The 21099-nt window shown below is 42.8% G+C and overlaps 1 protein-coding gene across 3 annotated transcripts in view; it reads left to right on the top strand.

The window, feature by feature from the left end:
* Positions 1–5736: 5736 nt before the first annotated feature.
* KIF1B (kinesin family member 1B) overlaps positions 5737–21099 on the top strand; it is a 110699-nt gene continuing 95336 nt past the window's right edge. For 2 of the 3 annotated variants that reach the window (XM_075280018.1, XM_075280016.1), the window contains exon 1: positions 5746–5925. The gene's annotated coding sequence lies outside the window, so the exon portion shown is untranslated. Of the gene's footprint in view, positions 5926–21099 lie in introns of all 3 variants that reach the window. The other variant, XM_075280019.1, reaches the window with a different exon arrangement.

The following is a 21099-nucleotide window of genomic DNA, read 5'->3' as shown; positions in this document are numbered from 1 at the left end:
TCTACCAACTTGTTCGCTCTACTGAGGGACCATTGTGGATAACCTCTTATTTTTAATCTATCAAAAACTTCTTGTTTTTTTGACTAAGAAGTCACCCTCCTCTGAACAGGCCCTTTTGGTTCTGGTAACCTCACCTAAAGGTATAGATTTAACAGTGTGAATTGGATGACAACTAGATGCGTGAAGAATTGTGTTGCCAGATGTCTTTTTACGGAAAGAAGATGTGAAGACACAATTGGAAACAACATCTCCTTTCATGGTAACATCCAAAAAATTGATAGACTCTTTGTCCACAACATGGGTGAACTCAAGGTTCATGTCATTCCCATTGAGATATTGTACAAATGATGGTACGGCCGATATATCGCCCGACCAAACGACGAGTAAGTCGTCGATATATCGACCGTACCAATGAATGCAGGTAGCATAAGGATTGGAGATGGAATAAATGTACTTCTCCTCCCACCATGACATGTATAAGTTGGCTATTGAAGGTGAGAAGCGGGCCCCCATGGGCAGAACACTCTGAGTCCTTTGCTCAACCAAAATTTAATCCTATTTCAGAGAAGGATCACATTGAAATATACGCTTAATAAACTAATGAATTGGTTGCAGTTATAGTGGGCACTATATTACTTTTATATCAATTACAACTATTGCATGGCACATTGAGTACTTTTATTAAAAAAAAAAAAAAAAGAAAGAAAGATTTGGCTCGCCATGCAAAAAAGGACCCAGGCGTTATCCCTGTGTGTAGGATGTACATGTAGGACTTTTCTGTCCGCTTGGAAAATTTGACATGATTGTAAATGGACACTTATGGACACACACGGACACTAAAGGGCACAACATAATATCCCATTTAAAGTAATGGAAATTGTAAACGGACACAGCTAGTGTCCGTTGCTAAAATCTAGCGCAGACATTAGCTACGGACACTAGCAGTCGGACACCTACGGTAGTGTGAACCCAGCCTAGCCATCTTATTGGTGACAATCTTTTGTTTTGTCAGTTGCCAGTAGATATGACCATGAACAGTGGTGTAACTAGGAATGGCGAACTTTTGACATGGCCCCCCCCTCTTCCTGACCGACACCGTAGACCTTGAACGACCGACCGACCCCTCCCCCCCACGCCTCATTCCTGCGTGTTCTATTATGTCCCTCAGTGGCCTCTACACACAGTATTATACCCTACTGTGGCCCCTGCACACATTATTATGTCACTCAGTGGCCCCTGCACACGGGATTATGCACCATAATGAACACCCATGAACAATTATTATACTCTGGGGTATTTTCAGACCCCAGAGTATAATAATCGGAGACCGAGGGGAGATACAGACATAAAAAAAAAAAGTTACTTACCTGTCTCCGGCTCCGCTGCAGTCTTTGGTGGTGTTGGCCATCTTTAATAACGTACGGATGTCACATGACATTTCATGCCCTCCCTCCATCTGCCCCCCATTTCATGTCCTCCCTCCATCTGCTCCCAGTTTCATGCACCCCTCGTCTCTACCCCCATTTTCATGTCCTCCCCTCCATCTCTGCCCCTAGGTTACTGTTGCTCCTCAATTGCTCCACACCACACATACATACACACTCACACACAGACACACTTTCCATTCTGCATCTCACATCCCCTTCCCCTTCAGTACAATACAATACAATACACAGAGCGCCCCCTGACTACTATTAGACAGTCATTAGTAACAGCAATTACAGGCAAGTCTGAATACAAACAATGTGTACTGATCCATCTACAGACACTGACCTCCCCCTCCTCCTAATACACAGATATCAGGACACTGTCCCCTCCTCCTAATACACAGATATCAGGACACTGACCTCCCCCTCCTCCTAATACACAGATATCAGGACACTGTCCTCTCCCCTCCTCCAGACCACACATACATACACACACACACACACACACACACACACACACACACACACACACTCTCCATTCTGCATCTCACAATACCCCTCCCCTTCAGTACCTAGCAGCACATCTCTCTTTCTCTTCATCTCTTCCAGGACTGCAGGGGCTATAAAGACACGCCTACCTAGTCATGTGACGGCTGACGTCACACAAGGTCCTTTAGCTACAGGTCCTACAAGCTTTCCCCGATCTTATAACAGTTACAACAGTTTGTCTATGATAAGAGCAGGAGTAGCTGTCGCGGGGCCCCTAATGTCCTGGGCCCTGTGGCAGCTGCCTCTGCTGCTATGGTGGTAGTTACGCCGCATGAAGTAGAGAGAAGTGGGAGTAACAAAAGATGGAATAAAGCGAGGGGGTAGAGGGGTGGGAGTAGGAGGAGGGAGCAATGAAAAGGAAGGAAGGAAGGAATAGGAAAGAAGGGAAGTAATGGAAGATAGAGAGGAGAAGTGATGAATAAAAAGAGAGTGAGAAGAAGAAGAAAAGAAAAAAATAAATAAAAAGGTTGGGTGGCCCTAGGGCCTCAAACAGGCAAAGATGACCACCCAAAACACACTAGATGTAACAATGGCAAGCACTGTGAGGAAGAAAATGGGATGGATATGCAACTATATGATTATCTTAAGCCCCTCAAGGGTGGGCTGCAGATCCAAGACGTGATTGGTATTCTCCAATGGTACCATGTTTTATTGGATACTTTGGTTATACCATTGAGAAAAGATGTGAGGTTCTCCATGCGCATAAGCTTGTTGACCTTCAAAATCCATAGGCAGAGGGGAGGATGTTCCGTTCTCTTCCAACACCGTGAGATACATGCACGGGCCACAATGACCAGAAAACGGAATAAAGACCACTTGTACTCACCGGAGACTCGCAATGATGGAGGAGGAACACAGCAGACCATAGTGATGTGAGGTCTCTGTGATCTGAGAGATGACTCTTTTCACTCCATCCCAAAATGGAATCAGGACACTGTAAAACCACAAAACATGTAATGTAGAACCTTTTTCCATTTCACATCTCCAACACATTGAAGCAGTCTGAAGAATCAGGGTGTGCAACTCTGTTGGGATCCGGTACCGCCGGGATAATGATTTGAAGCTGGCTTCCTGGTAACTTGAGCTAATCGCAGGTCCAGAAGGATCACTAACATGCGTTCTTTCTGGACCTGCGTAAGATTCAGGTAAGCCTCGCATTTCTACATGAATGGGCAACAGCATCATGAAGAGGGTCAATCAATAGTTTATAAATCGCGGCTAGAGAGTGGCGTAGGCCTTTGCCAGTGCAAAGACTTTCCATAAGTTCATGCTTGTGTTCATTCCGAAGGTCAGATGGTGGAGGGAGAGATCGCATGGTGTCAAATTTGCATGTTGCATCAAGTATCGATTGAGAGAAGATTGCACAGAGGAAGCAGGTCTAAACCCAAATGCCAGTCTCAACTCACACCAAAAATGTCCAACTTTGTATATCCTGTTACGATGTCAGTTCTGAAAAATTCTGTCAGAGATGACAGATGGATAGCTAAAATCGGATAGCACATCGAGTGGAAAAAATGGGCACGTATTGAGTGATGAAAGCATATACGGAGTATGGGGCCTATTGTCAGATGGGATTGGAGAGATGACACATGGGAGGGCCTGAGCCAAGAGGCTGTTTGAAGGGACACTAGGGAGGAAGCCAGTTCCATGCTCCCCCAGTGTTTCAAAGAATTATATCTGCACCAGTCCACAAACCCGCACCAGGTGGGCAGCATGGCAGTACCATTTCAAATCAAGAAGTGCAAGCTTGCCTCTGTTTTTTGGACAAGTGAGGAGTGATCTGCTAATCTTGGCGGGTGTACCCAACCAAGTGACAGATATCTGAATGGCAGAGACAGCACAAAAGAAGGCAGAATTTTCAATTTAAAGATAGTACATCTGTCAAATCACGTGAATGTGCCTTTTGTCTATCAGGTACAATCAGCCCTTATTGATGCCAGTAAGGGAAGGAGGTTGGCTTTGTAGAGATCCTTTGGATGAGGAGTGAGGAAGACTCCAAGATATTTCAAGGCGTGACATCAATGCACAAACTCTTGTATGGTCTGGTTATCTACATGTATGTATTGTTCCTGCCTGATAATCTGTCCACAATAAGGAGATAAGGAGATCGTGGCTGGGTTCCTTTGCTTTCAATCCTTATTTATAAAATATTCAGAATTTAAAAAAAATAAACACCAAAACTTATATAAACGTTACAAAGTCAGAAAACACAAATTTATACTTCTGAGCAGGAAGTAAGTGATGTGAGTAAAGAAACAACATAAATGGCGGTGGTTTTAATATTTGCCACAGCATAGACAGTTCCTGCATTATTGGTTGTATCCATTGACAACCCTATCAGGACAACATACTCTCACCAGTAAGATGGTTAAATAAAATCTTCAAAATTTGCAAAATGTTGAATTACATACAGTATATTTGCAAAAATCTTTAACTGTTTGTTGTCTACAAATTTAAATATGTTTTTGTCAATGGGAAAACCTCTTTAATATTACTGGTATTTTCTAATGTGGTAAAGACATTGTTAATCGCCTCCCATGTGCTAGTTTTAGGTGTTACAGGAAACTCTGCAATAACTATAACTACGCCAATGATGTGGGCGGAAAAGTTCATTGGCATGATGTCCTATGCCCCAGATCAGTGAATATGTGTCTCTCGTCATGAAAACTGTAATGTAGTTTTGTGACCGACTGTTTGTTGGTAAAGGGCCCCCTAACATAAGCATTGTACCTAATATACAAAAGTGCCATGCAGGAAAAACCATAGCCTCACCATGGAAATCCTTTGCCATCAGGAGAGTTTCCATGTTGCAGTGTTCCCTGATTCAGTGGTCAGTGATTTATCATATGGCATCTGTTTACAAATGGGTACAAGGCAATGTTAGGGCTATAGTCCTATTATCTCCCAACCAGCCGAGATTCAATGGGACAGTCCTGGAGGGAGGCTGTATACTGTGGAGACCACTGGACACGTAATGTTTACTTTGGAGGCAAATGGGGGGTGGTTGTATACTGTGAGGGCAACTGGAGGTGGACTGTATACTGTGAGGGCAACTGGAGGTGGACTGTATACTGTGAGGGCAACTGGAAGAAGATTTTAAATTGTAAAGTAAATGGGGGGGGGGCTTATACTGTGGATGTAACTGAAGGGGGGCATTATAATACCATGTCAGGGCCACTATAGGGGCGTTACACAGTGTGGGAACACAAAGACACATTGATGGGAATGGGTAGGGCCAAAGTGGAAGTGAGTGGGACTGGGATGGGTGTTACTATGCGTACATTCGTTGCGATGCACATTGTGCATTATTTATCCCTCTTACAGTATGTTATGTTTTATATTCTAGTTGCATGATAATATTCTATGTATTTCTGCACCTCATTGTTCAGCACTATCCTGAATGGCTAAGTTCTGGTTACTCCACTATGGTAGCATTGTAGCCCTGTGCAGCTCTTATATAGCCCCCTGCTATGACACCTCCTGGCTGGCCTTTGATGCTGCAGCTCCTCCTGCTTCTTCTTCCTGGGCCTCCCCTACTCTGCACAAACTGGTGCTGATGCTGCAGCTCTCCTGCACTTCTCCGACTCACCGCTAGTGGGCCACCTTTAGCCCCCTAGCAGACGCATCCTCATCCTCCGCAGCCACCGACGTCATCCTGAGTCTACACCCCTTCTCCTTCGGTACAGCTGATTGGCTGTCGTGTGTGTACCGCGCTCAGCTATTGGCTGTAGTCCTTGTCAGTCATGTGACGCAGAACGTGTGTCCCTGCGCTGGCTTCGTTCGGAATAGGGGGCCTCAGTTAGAGCTAGACAGCTAAGGAGGAAGCATCGGGCCCCGGGAGGGTCAGGAAATCCTCACACTACAACACATCCCCCGCCTCAGTCCACCCGGTGCCCCCGGAATCTCCATGGCGGGGCTCCCTTCTGTTGGATGACTGTCCCAGCCCACGGTAAGTCGCGACAGCTCGTCCTATCGCAGAAGAGAATCGGGATAGTGGTTGGGGTGTGGCATCCTGACTGGAGTACAACAGGGTGACATCAGGTGACGTCATTGTGTGGCAGCAGCTGTTCCCGGGAGGAGGCTGTCATCTCTGTGTCCTGATAATCTGCCTTTGTCACGATAGTGATGTCATGTAGCAGATGAAGCTGTGTGTCTGGGAAGTTGTATTATTCTGCACCCTGTATATGATGTGCTGTGGAATCTACAGAGCCAGTGCTATTCTATGTGTGTTATATGTGTCAGATGCCAGTCTATACAGTGCATGATGACTATATGATGTCACTTCTGGGTGGTGATGACCTCATAGCTGCCATTTACCATACAGTGCTCTGATTTAACTCCTTCATTCCCCACCCCCACTCTCCTGCAGCGCTGCCTCCTCTCCTGGGCCCCCATTTACATGACTATGTCATTGCTGTAGATGGATGGGGGTTGTTATTGGTATTCGGCGTATTGGGGTGACGTCCATATGATGGGGGTCAGGGCTGGATGGTCACTGTGTACAGACACAACAGGGCGTCAGCTGCTATTCTGTATAGCACAGGGTGCGGGCAAATCACAGGGAGTCTACTTCATGGTGCATTTTCCTTGGGGGATCCTCAGTGAGATTTTAACCCCGTGTAGCCATAACCGGCAGCTGTAGATGCTTAGTGACGTATTAACCCCTTCATTGGCTGTTTACTTCTTGCTATCTTAACCTTTTCATGACTAATAATTTTAGCCTTGCTGTATTAACCCCTTCCTGATGCGCTAATGAGTATATTATTAGGGTGGGAGTATTCTGCAGCAGCACATTAATCCTATGATCCAGTGATGACTATATTACAGTAATATATTAACCCTTCCAATGCTCAATCAGGAGTATATTACATGCTGCGAAGGATGGGAATATCGCTCCCCTCCCCAGGCCACGGTGACATATTGCTCCTTCTTTTGCTGCTGGTGCTTTTTCTAGATACGTTGCCTGCTTCTTTTTTTTCCTGCTTCTCCCTGATCCATATTTTTTTTCCACCATAAGCAGACATCTGAGCAGCCTGTGTTCTCTGGCCAAATGAGCTCTACAGATGTCTGCTGGCCTGGATTCATGAGCTCCAGCAGCCATATTAAGTGAGAACCCAAGATGGCAGCTCTGTGCGTGGCCCTGGCCTTCATGTGTATGTGATAAATATCATCAGGTCCTATTGACGCTGTCCCGATGACGTGTCCGTGTATGAGTTACCGTGGCCTATAAATAATGCAGGGGATGAATGTGCGGCAGATGTGATATTTGTGCAGGGGGTGAATGTGAAATCTGTAAATCTGACATCAAAGAATCTAGCCAAAATATCTAATGTGATGGTGGGATGTCTCTGTGTCAGTGCGTATATATAAAATATATAAATAGAATTACATAGCTGTTACCTTCTTGGTCCCCTATGGAGGTTTGCTATGTCTATTATCATTTATTATGCTCTATGAAGGCAATATTTGGCCTACATCTGTAGCAGAGCTGGGTCAGCCATTTGCTACAACCCCTCGTGATGTGAATGATCGCGATCTCCATACAGCCCTTGCACTCTGTAAGCAACTGGAAATAGATCATTTTTGATATGTGGCTTCATATAGAACTGCAGGTGATTCTAATGGTGTGTCACAGTTTATAAGAAAGCCTGTAAAATGATACATTTGGTTCTGCTGCATCTGTGGGGTTGGCCTGCTGGTGGGGCAGAGCTGTACATTTAATACAGTTGTTAATGGATTGTAATGACTGATAATGAGTAGGTTTAGCTACAGTCTTGTGTAAAGTTGGTGTCTCTGCTATATATATATATATATATATATATATATATATATATATATATATATATATATACATGTGACATTTGTGACACAGCATTATATACAGGCCAATGACAATACACTATATATATATATATATATATATATATATATATATATATATATATATATATATATGGTATAAGTTTACCCTGCTTTATATTATACGTAGCAGAAAGGGTTAATTAACAATCCTGGCTCTGCTACATTTGTAGGAATGCATTTAGTGATGACATAATTAGCTGCCCGGTTTTCTAGATTATTATTATTGTTGCCATGTACAAGTGACAGAGGGTGAGTTTTTCTATTGTCGTGATTTGCCCTTGATCGCAGTATATCTAATCCACTTGGAGTGTAACTGGATCCCGTTTGATCACTGCTGATGAGCGCAGATTCACAGATAAAGGGTCACTTTGCATATGAAACGTTATCCGGCACCTGCTCTGCGCCTGGTGACAAGGATGATTCCCCTGTTATGAAGAATAGCGCTCTTCACTAATGCGGCTTGTATCTCTCCCAGACACAAGTACTTTTTTATGATGTCACTGCCCGCTGGAGCAGGTTTCTATGGAGACAGGATGACGGAAAGGGGAACCTGGCGGGCAGGAATTGCAGAAGACAAATGTTCCCAGTGCAGCCTAATGAGTTATTAAGACAGGAATTCTCATTACGGTGTCAGCTAAAAACCATCACATGACGTCGCTTGTGAGTCAAGCGCTTCGTCATTGGTTGGCGGTATACAGCGAGTGGTTTTGGAACTGACGTGTTCTTTCATTCTCGTTGTACATCTTAGAGATTGTGCATAATGAATTATATTTAGCTATGTACCCTCACATGGCGTTTTCACCTTGAGCTATGCCAGTGGACAAACTTACGGTAGGTCTGATTCATAGGTTTATCTAGAGATACCATCTAACCGGTTACCCAATACTGGTATAGACTGAGGGGTCATTTTCCTTTTCTTATCCCATTAACTTGTAGCCGGCCAGGATGGCTGGTACCAAACCAATCATGGAAGTCTCACTGCAAAAATATCTGAAACTCGGATGCTAAAAAAAATGGATGCTCAGATTCCTTATAATGGATGAAAAACACGAATGTATTTTGTGCAAGAGGCCTAAACCAGATTAGGAAGTGAAAGAAAAACATTGATTGGTTTCTGTGAACTACATTGTGTCACATTCTCAATTGGAGTGTGGTAGTCTAGATTGGGACGGGACATTCAGTAGTCCCCTTTGTTGTTGGCAGTATATTTGTAGGGTGAGTATTACAACCCACTCCCTCTTATGTTATGTGGTTGTGGTTGGAGCTATCCCTCTTTACATTCCTCAGCAATCTGCTGTTACATCGCTCGGGTGTTACTCTATATTAACATTTACACATGTGAAATTCCCATCATTCATCTCCCAGATCTATTTCATCCATTGTTCGATGTCTTGAGCCGTACCCAGCATGTGGGATATCAGTGTGGAATTTGTTTCCCTATCAGGCCGCTCTCATGGACCATTGAGGCTGAAGTATGACTTCATTTAAGTGTCCATATTATAGCCACAAGTCCCAGAACCCTCAGGTATGTGGTGGACCAATGTAAATCCCCATAGGATGCTCCAAGTGACCAACTTTAGGATCCAACTGTATTATGGGCTTCTAAAACCCACCTAAGACCTCATGTAGATGGTGCATAGTCACAGCTGGACATAGGATTTTATATTGTACTTGTGATCTGTGATGCTTTTCATTGGTGTTACTAGACTTGTAGTCAGACAAGGCCTAGCAACTATACCATGACCACTAAAATAAATCTGCATCATGGCCAGCTGAATTAAGCCTTGTATTGGTAGAAAGTATAAGAGGCTTCAGGACAGGTGACATGAGTTGTGCACATACAGAACATATTTTGCCCATTTTTACACTTGTCGTCCACTTATCCAGTCCAAGAATCAATGTGTTCTGTTAGCAAAAGCTATTATTGTATTGCTCTGTCTTGGTAATAATGATACCTTTTCAACACCCCCTTCCAAAAAGTGTCGTCCTTGCAGATCTGGCCTCCTTATTCCCAGCAAGTCTCTGGGCTTTGTAGTAAATAGGTAGTAATGTGTCCCATTATAGGATCTTATAATTGGTTTCATTGTGCACAGATTGGCTGCTTTTGGTGTTCCTGCTATGAGTATGTCATGTGCAATGTGTGTTTTGACTGAGTTATAATTACAGATGGCGGCTTGTTCATTACCAACTCATAGAACAGGTTTCTTTATTATATTCATTCATTGCCGCGTAATATAACCACCCACCCAACCCATCTACAGTAGTCTGGTCATCGTATTATTCCTACTGCAAGTCTAGAATGGTCACAGCAGCACAGAGCGTTACCACCATCTTCCCCCTGTATATAGCAATTCATGTTACCAGCCCATGCTTTTCAGTCCACTAGAAGTCAGCGGCTTGTCTGATGGCCATAGTCTGAGTAAGTAGCTAAATGACAGTGTTTCCTTAAGTGTGTGTCTAGGCTCGGGTGTATTTCTTTTTCAGTTTTCTTATCTGACTTTTAATCTGTGACCGGATGTAGAGAATGGTCACATGCAGTGGTTGTTTTGATGGAGTTACAAAGGTGCCAGAATGTACATGATGACTGCAGCGGGTTTACTTGCAAGTGGCCATTTTTCTGCAGCAGAAGTGTATCTCCCAAACAGCAAATATATAGCTTTGTAGTGCATGGTCAAGTTGAGTCTGCCAGAACAGGGATCTCTCTTATTTATAACTTTCTCCTTAGAGAAGTGGCACCAGGGGCATCTGATGAACCCCCTCTTGTTCCCTGCTTTCACAGATTAAGTATACCCGTAGCATGTCCTAGTGACTTGCTTTATGCCCGTTCATCGTACTGTGCTTGTAGTAGGCCAGTATTTTACAGTATGCCCTAATATAGGGGCGACCGTAGCCTGAAGGGACACCCAAAGTAAAATGATTTCACTGTGTTGTGTCTGTACAGCAAAGGAGGTGCTTGCCAAGGAATTGACATTTTTTGATATTTTTTAATCCACCTTTCCCACAGGTTTGCATCACAGAGGACCTTTCACCATCTCCACCAACTCTAGTCCATTCAGCCTCTAATAGACATTATCCCACCGATCCCAGCATGGTTGGAATATTTTTTTCCCCAGCCTCTACCATTGCCAAGCAGTAGTGCCCTCAATGTGGGGCCTGATATGCCCGTTACGCTCTCTACTGCCTTGTGGTTGGTCTCTGGCATATATGAGGCACCCAAGTTGAGTGAAGCATTACTTGGGAATGGTGGAGGCTAGAGAAAAAATTCCAGCTGCATCGGAATCAGAGGAGTAAGAACTGGAATTAGTGGAGGTTTTAAGGCTCTCTTTAAAAGGCGTCTGTCCCCAGGGTGAAGCATATTGATGCTAGGTTCACATTAGCATTGTGGTCTCTTACTGTAACACCTTTTTCCTCACTAAAATTCATGCCTCCATTGCAGATTTATTCATTTATCTCACAATATATGAAGGAGCTGTCTGCCATGTATGGTATACGTACAGTATATCTATGGTCATGATATACAAGGCTCCTTTCAAGTCACGTCTTGAGGAAGAAAGAAAACCAGAAGTATCCACCCATTATCTTCGTAAACAAAGCTGTATGCCTGGAGAGGCCCAGACACAGGATGAAAGGCATATCCTATATTTATAGGCTTTGGCCTCATCCTCTGTCATACCTAGAATAGGCCTTATTATATTGTGCAGACGTAAATAGCCTCTGCTCATCCTCTCCTGAGGGGAAAACTTGTCTTTGTTTTTCATCTGAAATATAAAAAGACAAAGCTTTACTATTTAAAGGGTTGTCCCGCAAACACACGTGTACCCTTGAATATACCTATGGTTGTGCGGGTGTGCAGCTACTCCCTTCATTTCTATGGGATCACTAAAGAGAAGCAGAATATGGCTATACGACCCAGCGGGCACGCTACTGGTGCTCTATTCAGACAGGGGTACAAGGGATCCCCATTCTTGTGACTGGTTTGGGTCCCAGTAATGGAACCAGAGCGATCAGACCCTTTCTACTTATGTTCATGATATGCCTTTAGCATTGACACTTACATAGGCGTACTCCGCGTTGATAGCCTTTCTGTATTCTGTATTTTCACTGTATTCTTTTTTATCTTTTCTGTCTCACTGAAATGCACAAGCAGCAAATAGAACTAAATAGAGAATGTCCCGCACTTGGCAAACTTTAGAAGAAAAAACCCCTGAATTATCTAGATGTAAGAATGATCTCATCTCACTGCTCTCCACAGGAGGAGGGGAGGGGGCTACACTCTTTGTCTCGCCTCCCAGCCCCCTACCATTGCTCTTCACAGGTTCATTCCCTTACACTCCCTTTTAGAGGTCAAATTCTTCACATTCAAATGCCAGGACAGCAAAAGAAAAAATTGTATTATTCCAGTTACCATGAGCAGGACGGGATTCATTTTCCACACTGAGGTCTCTGTTTTTGTTTTTTTTTTCTTGTGCTGATTTTAGATATGCTGCATTGTGTAAAACCTCCAAGATCTGGCCATCAAATATGACATCCATTTTGGGTTAACCAATAATTAATGTTTTCATTTGCCTAATTTTATTTCAATTAATTTAACAGGTCTCTTGCGTATTAACTAATGTAGAAGGCAACATCAGTTGTTGACCCCCTGCTCTAGAGGACCGCTGCCATATAATGAAAAGATTACGCCAGTTTGATTTCAGTGGTTGCTCCTGTAATACTTTGTTATCCCTGCAGAGGCGCTAAAGAGAAAACAGACACAACTGAAATGTGGTGCAAACCTGATATTTAGGCCCGGTTCACATCTACACATAGGTTTCCATTTGGCGAGTCTGCTTGGGGACCTCTGAACAGAAACCTAAACCACACCTAATCAGGAAACCGGCAGACCCGATAGACTATAATGGGGTCCGTGTTGTTTCTGCTTGGTTTCCACACGAAAAATGCAGAGAGAAAAGCAGGACTCTTCTCTCTGCATTTTTCATGGGATGAGGGGAACGGAATGACCCAAATGCAGATGTGAACTGGGCCTGAGTTTGATGCATTTGTTGTTACTCCTGGCAATTCTCTGTAAGGACTTCAGGCAGATACATTTTAACCAACCATCAGGACAAGCAACTAGTCACTATGATGGTTCAGTCCAGTAAATTCATCCAATAATATGCTGATCGAGCTGCCAAATCTGAACTAAAGATACTGATGCGCTGTCCTTAGGCCCCCTCACCCCCTACCGATCGGCGGTTCACTGCAGCTGAATATGCAAAGAGAATGGAGCAGGAAGCAAGTGAGTCTGTTCTCTGTGCTGAGGCCAGGCTGGGACAACACCAGATCAGCTTCTGTTAACTTAAATTATTATTATTATTATTATTATTGTTGTTTATTTATATAACACCATTAATTCCATGGTGCTTTACATTTGGGGGTTTACATACAATACATAAAATATACAGGTAGGTATAATACTAACAATGACGGACTGGCACAGTGGGGTAGAGGGCCCTGCCCGCGAGGGCTTACAATCTATGAGGGGAGCGTAGCTGTAGTGACTTGTATGTATACTTACATGGCTTCTTGATCAAAATCTTTCATCTACAAAAAAGAAAAAAGCAACAACTTTTTGTTTTTTACATTTGCAGTTACATTTTTTTCCACTGGTCTCATACTGCATTGAGGGAAGCTGCAGTTTAGTGCTCACCTCTAGTAAAAATGCATTTATTTCTCTGGTACTAAGAGTCTGGGATTGGTTGCCATGGAGTTCCCCTTATACCGTAATATTCACAATATGCTCCTTCGCACTGTATTCCTAATAGCACATGAATTCTTATATAATTCTGCTGCTTTTCTCAATAAATTATAAGCTTGAAACCCTGAAAAAGGGGCCACTTTTAGGGGAGTTACCAAGGCTATGTTTGTACTCATAGAGGCATCTAGTTTTGTATAGGATCTGTCTACACAAAATGGTTGGGCTAATATAAAATCAAGATTACCGTATTTGGAATATTGCTCATTTTTTATGTGAAGTACATTAGAGCAATGGAAGAAAGATGATTGCAAAAGCATAGATACCCTTTAAAGAATGATCTCTTGTCATTGCAGGTTTATGTGATGGAGCTTGCCTTTAAGACCCCCCAAAAAATCTAAACAGTAGACCGAAGAAATGTAAAACAGTCTAGTGAATATTTTTTTAATGTATGATACATTAATAGGATGGTTATAGGGCTTCGAGCTGGTGAGCGATGTGCTGATCAGGCCATAATACTGGACCTGTTGTATCGTCCTTTCTCATACAAGCTTCAGAGTACTGTCTAACAAGAGTGTGTGTGTATAATATATATATATATATATATATATATATATATATATATATATTATTACATCTATAGTGTAACTTGGGGTAAGGGAAGACCTTGTTATAAATTGGTTGTTCTTGGGCTTCTTCCATTATAGAAGATCCCTCCTGTTCTCTTGGCTTCCTGCGTCACATACCACAAGCTGGGTCATTGACATGCTACATTTCCACTGGCTGGTCTCGGCGGGTGACAAATCTTTCCCCTTTAGCACAGATATTAATAAATAACGGCGAGTGCTGGCACTGATATATTTAGACTCACTGCGGAGGGGAGGGAAGAGATGGGACAATTGCAGCTTTATGGTTCTTTTCCAGAACACCGCTAAAAACTACATTTGCACAATTCACCTTTTTTTTGTTTGAGGTCCATGAATATTATATATAGTGATCTGATATAGTGATAAATCACAGATTATTAGATCATAATAGAGAAGTATTTAAAGTATACATTAAACTAAATTGTAGGTATAGACAGATGACAACTTGAACAGAGTGCGCTGCAGTGAAAAGCATGGTACTGATAAATAGTCCAAGACCAGAGGTGGATCTTAGACAATCCATCTAAGCTGGGGTCACTGCTCATTGGTGTTGGATATCCCAAATTTTTACCTGTCACTGTAAATATCTGTATGTAGTTTCCTCTTAGCTGTTCTGACCCTATTTTAAGATCCATTGATATTCCATTTAGCATAAGGGATATTTAATACTCGGACAGAACATGACTCCTGGTGCTGAGATGTAAGCTCTAATATGATGACTATAGAAGATGTGAAGCCAATGTGTACAGAGCATTGCCGGACACCTTTAAAGAATAGATCATCTGCAGCACCCGGTTTCTGGACCCAGACTATATGTACGTACAACAAATGATAAAGTAAGGCAGAGACCTAGCTTGAAATTCCTATGTGAAAGGACTGTAGGAGTTTTATTTTTGCTTCAGAGCACAATTCCTCTGGGACATAAATGGTGGAGATTTTATGAGCTGGAAATGTTCCTGCTGCTTGCACTGGACAATGGAGGAACAATGGCCTTTATAGTCTAAACCATACCCTATTGTTCTTATGAGGTGGAGGCTGCTCAGGAAAAACAGCTTTAGACCCCCTCTTGGGCTGTTGAAGCCCCCCTCTAGGTCTTTGGATGCTTGGATCCCTGATGAGAGAGGAATTCATTTCCTAGTTAGAAGCAGATTCCTTCCTTCATGTTACTGTAAGGTCCATTCAATATTCCCATATAACCAGGAGTCCCAGACTGGGTGAAAACTACAGTTTCAGCAGGAGATGTCACCTAGCTTTCTCAGACTCCTGAGTGATGTATCTCCCTACTTGTTCAGCATTGACAGCCCTATTATCATTGCTGTCTGACTAGAAAAGCTGGGTAACGATCTGTATGGGAGCTATAATGGGGAATTCCTATAAGAGTGACAGTTGTAATACAGAGGTAGACTTTCTACTTTGTGGAATTGAAGCATGTTACTCGAACCTTTCCTACTTTTACTAGTAGTACTGCCAGGAGTAGGGGGAGGCTTGTATTTGCAGGAGTAAAGGCCACAGTTACGCAATGCTGAGATTTCTTGTGACCCAAATATATTTCGGCGAATAAGAGAACATAATCCTATTGTGCTCCATACACTGAAGAGCTGAGCGCTTGTCTTTGTGATCTCTGAGAAGCATCTGAGGAGCTTTGAAGTCTGGGAAACAAAGCGGAAGGAGATTTTAGTTTTCACAAGATCTGTAGACATTGTTATCCAGTACTTCTGATAGAAGAAAGTGGGCCAAAGAGGGTCAAAATTACAGTAAATTTCTGTAATCTGTTTTTTTTTTTGGTAGTCTATCACTCGTTTCTGGCAAAGGTTTGGGAAGCATATTTTCTGTCTGCATTTTGTTATGGGTCTGTGACTGTTTTAATAATCCAGAATATGGCACTCGCTGTTGGATTAGTGGGGAACTGACCGGCGGGAGCCTCACCAATTCTGAAATGATGAATCCTAAGAGCTATGTGTTCCCTTTGCTGTTCTTCCTGCTCAGTGATGCCCAGTGGAAGACTGGTTACACAAGGATCTACAGAGGATGAAGCCGCACAGTATCGATGCAGCCCGTTCATTCCTAAACTCCACCAATCATAATGTGATGTCATATCCTAGTGTTATACCTGGCCAGTCTTAGCTATGTGTAATTGGACAGGGCACTGGCATGTTGAGTTAAGGCCTAGTTCACATCTGCGTTTGGTAATCCGTTTGGGGAGTCCGCATGGGGACTCCCCCCGAATGGAATACCGAATGCATTGACAAGCGGTGAGCAATGAAAACACATGGACCCCATAGACTATAATGGGGTCCGTGCGTTTTCCGTGCGGAGAGGAAAGTAGTATATGAAGTACTTTTCTCTACGCATGTTCCGTGCGGACACCGCACGGAAAATACACGGACCCCATTAGGGTCCATTAACACGGAGGAAAATGGTGAGGAATTTGGTGTGTTATTTCAGCGCTGAAAAAAAAAGCCTTCCATTGACTTCAATGGGTTCCTTTTTCTGATCACAGAATGACTTCAATGGGAGGCTTTTTTTTCAGCACTTAAATTCCACACCAAATTCCTCACCATTTACCTCCGTGTGAATGGACCCTTATAGTCTATGGGGTCCATGTGCTTTCATTGCTCACCGCTTGTCAAAACGTTCGGTATTCCGTTCGGGGGTCCCCGTGCAGACTCCCTGAATGGAATACCGAACACAGATGTGAACCAGGCCTTAGGAATTTTCTTATTATATATAAACTACAATATATACAATATCTAACATATATGTGTGTATGCGTGTGTTTCACTAGTGTGACTGAAATGTTGTACTTTTTCACCAGCTTTTCGCTGTAGTGCTTCAATGTTTTGTTTTGTTTTTCCTGAATATCTATAGGCTTGGGTCTAGCTGCAGTTGTTGGTACCCACCAGATGTTTGCATGGAGTGCTGCTTGTGTGTGTGATATATGTTTATATGCACACAAACAGGAAACCTACAATAATACACAATAAGCTCTATTCACTCTGGCATCTTGTTTTCTGTTTTTACAGAATATATGATGGGGGGGGGGGGGGCACACGGTGGCTCAGTGGTTAGCACTGCAGCCTTGCAGCGCTGGAGTCCTGGTGTTCAAATCCCGCCATAGGCAAAAAACCATCTGCAAGGAGTTTGTATGTTCTCCCCGTGTTTGCATGGATTTCCATCCCATATTCCAAAAAAAGAAAGAATATATGATCGGTATAATCAAACATTATCAGATTTATGTGCCCCTTCTCCCCACCCAAGTTACAGTCCTATGAAAAAGTTTGGGCACCCCTATTAATCTTAATCATTTTTAGTTCTAAATATTTTGGTGTTTGCAGCAGCCATTTCAGTTTGATCTATCTAATAACTGATGGACACAGTAATATTTCAGGATTGAAATGAGGTTTATTGTACTAACAGAAAATGCGCAATATGCATTAAACCAAAATTTGACCGGTGCAAAAGTATGGGCACCTCAACAGAAAAGTGACATTAATATTTAGTAGATCCTCCTTTTGCAAAGATAACAGCCTCTAGTCGCTTCCTGTAGCTTTTAATCAGTTCCTGGATCCTGGATAAAAGTATTTTGGACAAACAATTCAAGTTCAGTTAAGTTAGATGGTCGCCGAGCATGGACAGCCCGCTTCAAATCATCCCACAGATGTTCAATGATATTCAGGTCTGGGGACTGGGATAGCCATTCCAGAACATTGTAATTGTTCCTCTGCATGAATGCCTGAGTTGATTTGGAGCGGTGTTTTGGATCATTGTCTTGCTGAAATATCCATCCCCGGCGTAACTTCAACTTCGTCACTGATTCTTGAACATTATTCTCAAGAATCTGCTGATACTGAGTGGAATCCATGCGACCCTCAACTTTAACAAGATTCCCGATGCCGGCATTGGCCACACAGCCCCAAAGCATGATGGAACCTCCACCAAATTTTACAGTGGGTAGCAAGTGTTTTTCTTGGAATGCTGTTTCTTTTTGGACGCCATGCATAACGCCTTTTTTTTATAACCAAACAACTCAATCTTTGTTTCAAAAATGAAGCTGGCTTGTCCAAATGTGCTTTTGCATACCTCAGGCGACTCTGTTTGTGGCGTACGTGCAGAAACGGCTTCTTTCTCATCACTCTCCCATACAGCTTCTCCTTGTGCAAAGTGCGCTGTATTGCTGACTGATGCACAGTGACACCATCTGCAGCAAGATGATGCTGCAGCTCTTTGGAGGTGGTCTGTGGATTGTCCTTGACTGTTCTCACCATTCTTCTTCTCTGCCTTTCTGATATTTTTCTTGGCCTGCCACTTCTGGGCTTAACAAGAACTGTCCCTGTGGTCTTCCATTTCCTTCTTATGTTCCTCACAGTGGAAACTGACAGGTTAAATCTCTGAGACAACGTTTCGTATCCTTCCCCTGAACAACTATGTTGAACAATCTTTGTTTTCAGATCATTTGAGAGCGGGCTGTCCATGTTCGGCGACCATCAAACTTAACTGAACTTGAATTGTTTTGTAGAAAGAAATGGTCCAAAATCCCTTCATCCAGGATCCAGGAACTGATTAAAAGCTACAGGAAGCGACTAGAGGCTGTTATCTTTGCAAAAGGAGGATCTACTAAATATTAATGTCACTTTTCTGTTGAGGTGCCCAAATTTTGGTTTAATGCATATTGCGCATTTTCTGTTAGTACAATAAACCTCATTTCAATCCTGAAATATTACTGTGTCCATCAGTTATTAGATATATCAAACTGAAATGGCTGTTGCAAACACCAAAATATTTAGAACTAAAAATGATTAAGATTAATAGGGGTGCCCAAACTTTTTCATAGGACTGTATATTGTGAGCCTTGTTTGCTGATAGCATCTGCCATGTCAGTGGTTGCTATGGGCGACAAGGCCTGCAGTTCTGTCAGTTTGACAAGGCCCCATAAGTTCTTTTGGCTTCCTCTCAGTTTTCTTTTTAGACATTCTTCTAGGAAGTTCAGTTCGGAGTCTTTGAGAAGGTTCAGGTGACTGTGACACTTAGATATATCGATGTCCTGACACTTCTGTTCCGCATGACTCTGCACTGAGTGACAGCTGTGGCAGGGATCTCTGATCTCTACATGACACTGCCGGTGACGTTGACTAGGACTGAGGCCTTGAGGTGTAGCTAGGCTTTCCTGCCACCAGGGCAAAGGTTCAGCTTGGTGCCCCCATCTGAAATTTACTATTCCTCACCTGCAATAATTTTAACAAAACTTTTTTCACATTGTTATATCAAACATAAGCAGTAATAGAAGAAGTTGGTGTATATAACCCTATACAGTGATACACTACAGGTATTAGCAGAGCCTTATATTAGCTGCTTCCTGAAGAGTAGAGTCCAGTCCAAAATGCCCACCCAAAACAATAATAGTGCTGAAACATAGTGTAGAAACATACCGATAAAGTAATGCAGATAAAATCATGTCTTTATGGATATGAAAATTGGCCTTCAAGTGCAGTAGGGTTCTTACCCCTCTAAAAGAGTGATCCTGTTATGGACACCTATCCCTTGTCCAAATGATCAGGAGGACGGGGAACTGAAATTCCCCCTAAGGCCTCTAGTAAATGGAGTGCCGTGCGCTTGTGTGATCGGCTCTCCATTCACTTCTACAGTGCTGAGGGCGCCTCCAGAGATTGCAGTCCCATGGAAGTGAATGGAGCGTTGGTCACAGAAACGCGCTGGCACTCCATGCTTGGGGAGCCCCTAGGGAGACTTTAGTTTCCCATCCTTCAAAATGCTAGGGGACAGTTCTTTTGGTAAATCAGGCCCAACCATGGTGCACTTGTAGGCTGATTTGTAAATCCATGAAAAGATGATGATCTCTGCATTTCTTCATATGCTTGTGGCTACAAAGGCATGTTTCTGCTCCTGATAAAAGCCTTTAAATGGCACTATTATTATTCTGGAGGATTGACCTGACAGACTCCCTTTAAATAACAGTGACTGCTATATCAGTTTAAGAAACCAGCCCCTCATCTTATCAGTGATTTGTAAGTATGCCAGATCAGCTGTTTCCAGTGGCAGATTAGGTAGACCGTAGTCCCTATAATTCTCTATAATTGCTTAAAAGTCCACCAATCTATGGATCATACCACAAATCGACAATGAATGTTCAATGTTGTTCACAATTGAGTGTACCACTAATGCTGTGCCTGCTGGGGCAGAGCCTTGAAGATCACATAGCTCTCACATAGCTATGTTAACAGAAAAATAAAAAAGTTTTGAAATTTGGAAGGAAAATACGAAAATGTCCCTGAACATTAATGTCTAAATTACCCTGCGTCCTTAAAGGGTTAAACAAGAAGTCATTTTCCTTTAAGCTCAGTCTTTTCCGATGACAGGCTATTAGAAACGGAGTGATGTGTGCCTTGGAAAGCTGTGCGCCTACATTTTTAGAATGTGATATGGTGGCCATATTTGCAGTCGCGTACCTTTCTCATTAATTGATAAATTGAAGCTTTCTTGTATATAATTTTTTGCTATTGACAATTTATATTACTCTATAAATCCTTCACATGCCTGCTTCTTTGGTTAGACCTAGTAAATGCCGAGTCAGGTCCACAGTGTTGTGTTGATAAGGATTTAGGAGGCGTCTGTATTGTGCTCACAGTTTTCTTAACCTATTGTTGACATTTCTCCATAGCACAATAGCCAGTGAGCAGATAGAATCAGACTCAGAATCTACTGCTGAGTAAAGGGGTTGTGTATTGGACACTGATGACCTATCCACGGGATAGGTCATTGCATCCAATACCATCAAGGTATCTGCTCCTGGTCAAGTGAAGTTGCAGTTCTGCTGTTTGCTAGTTCCTTCTGTACACTGGTGGCGGCCCTGGGGAACTACAGCTCT

This window comes from Leptodactylus fuscus, chromosome 6, assembly GCF_031893055.1.
Source record: "Leptodactylus fuscus isolate aLepFus1 chromosome 6, aLepFus1.hap2, whole genome shotgun sequence".
NCBI classification, from domain to species: Eukaryota; Metazoa; Chordata; class Amphibia; order Anura; family Leptodactylidae; genus Leptodactylus; species Leptodactylus fuscus.
Note: the sequence above shows the minus strand (reverse complement) of the source record. Positions and strands in the feature narration are given on the sequence as shown.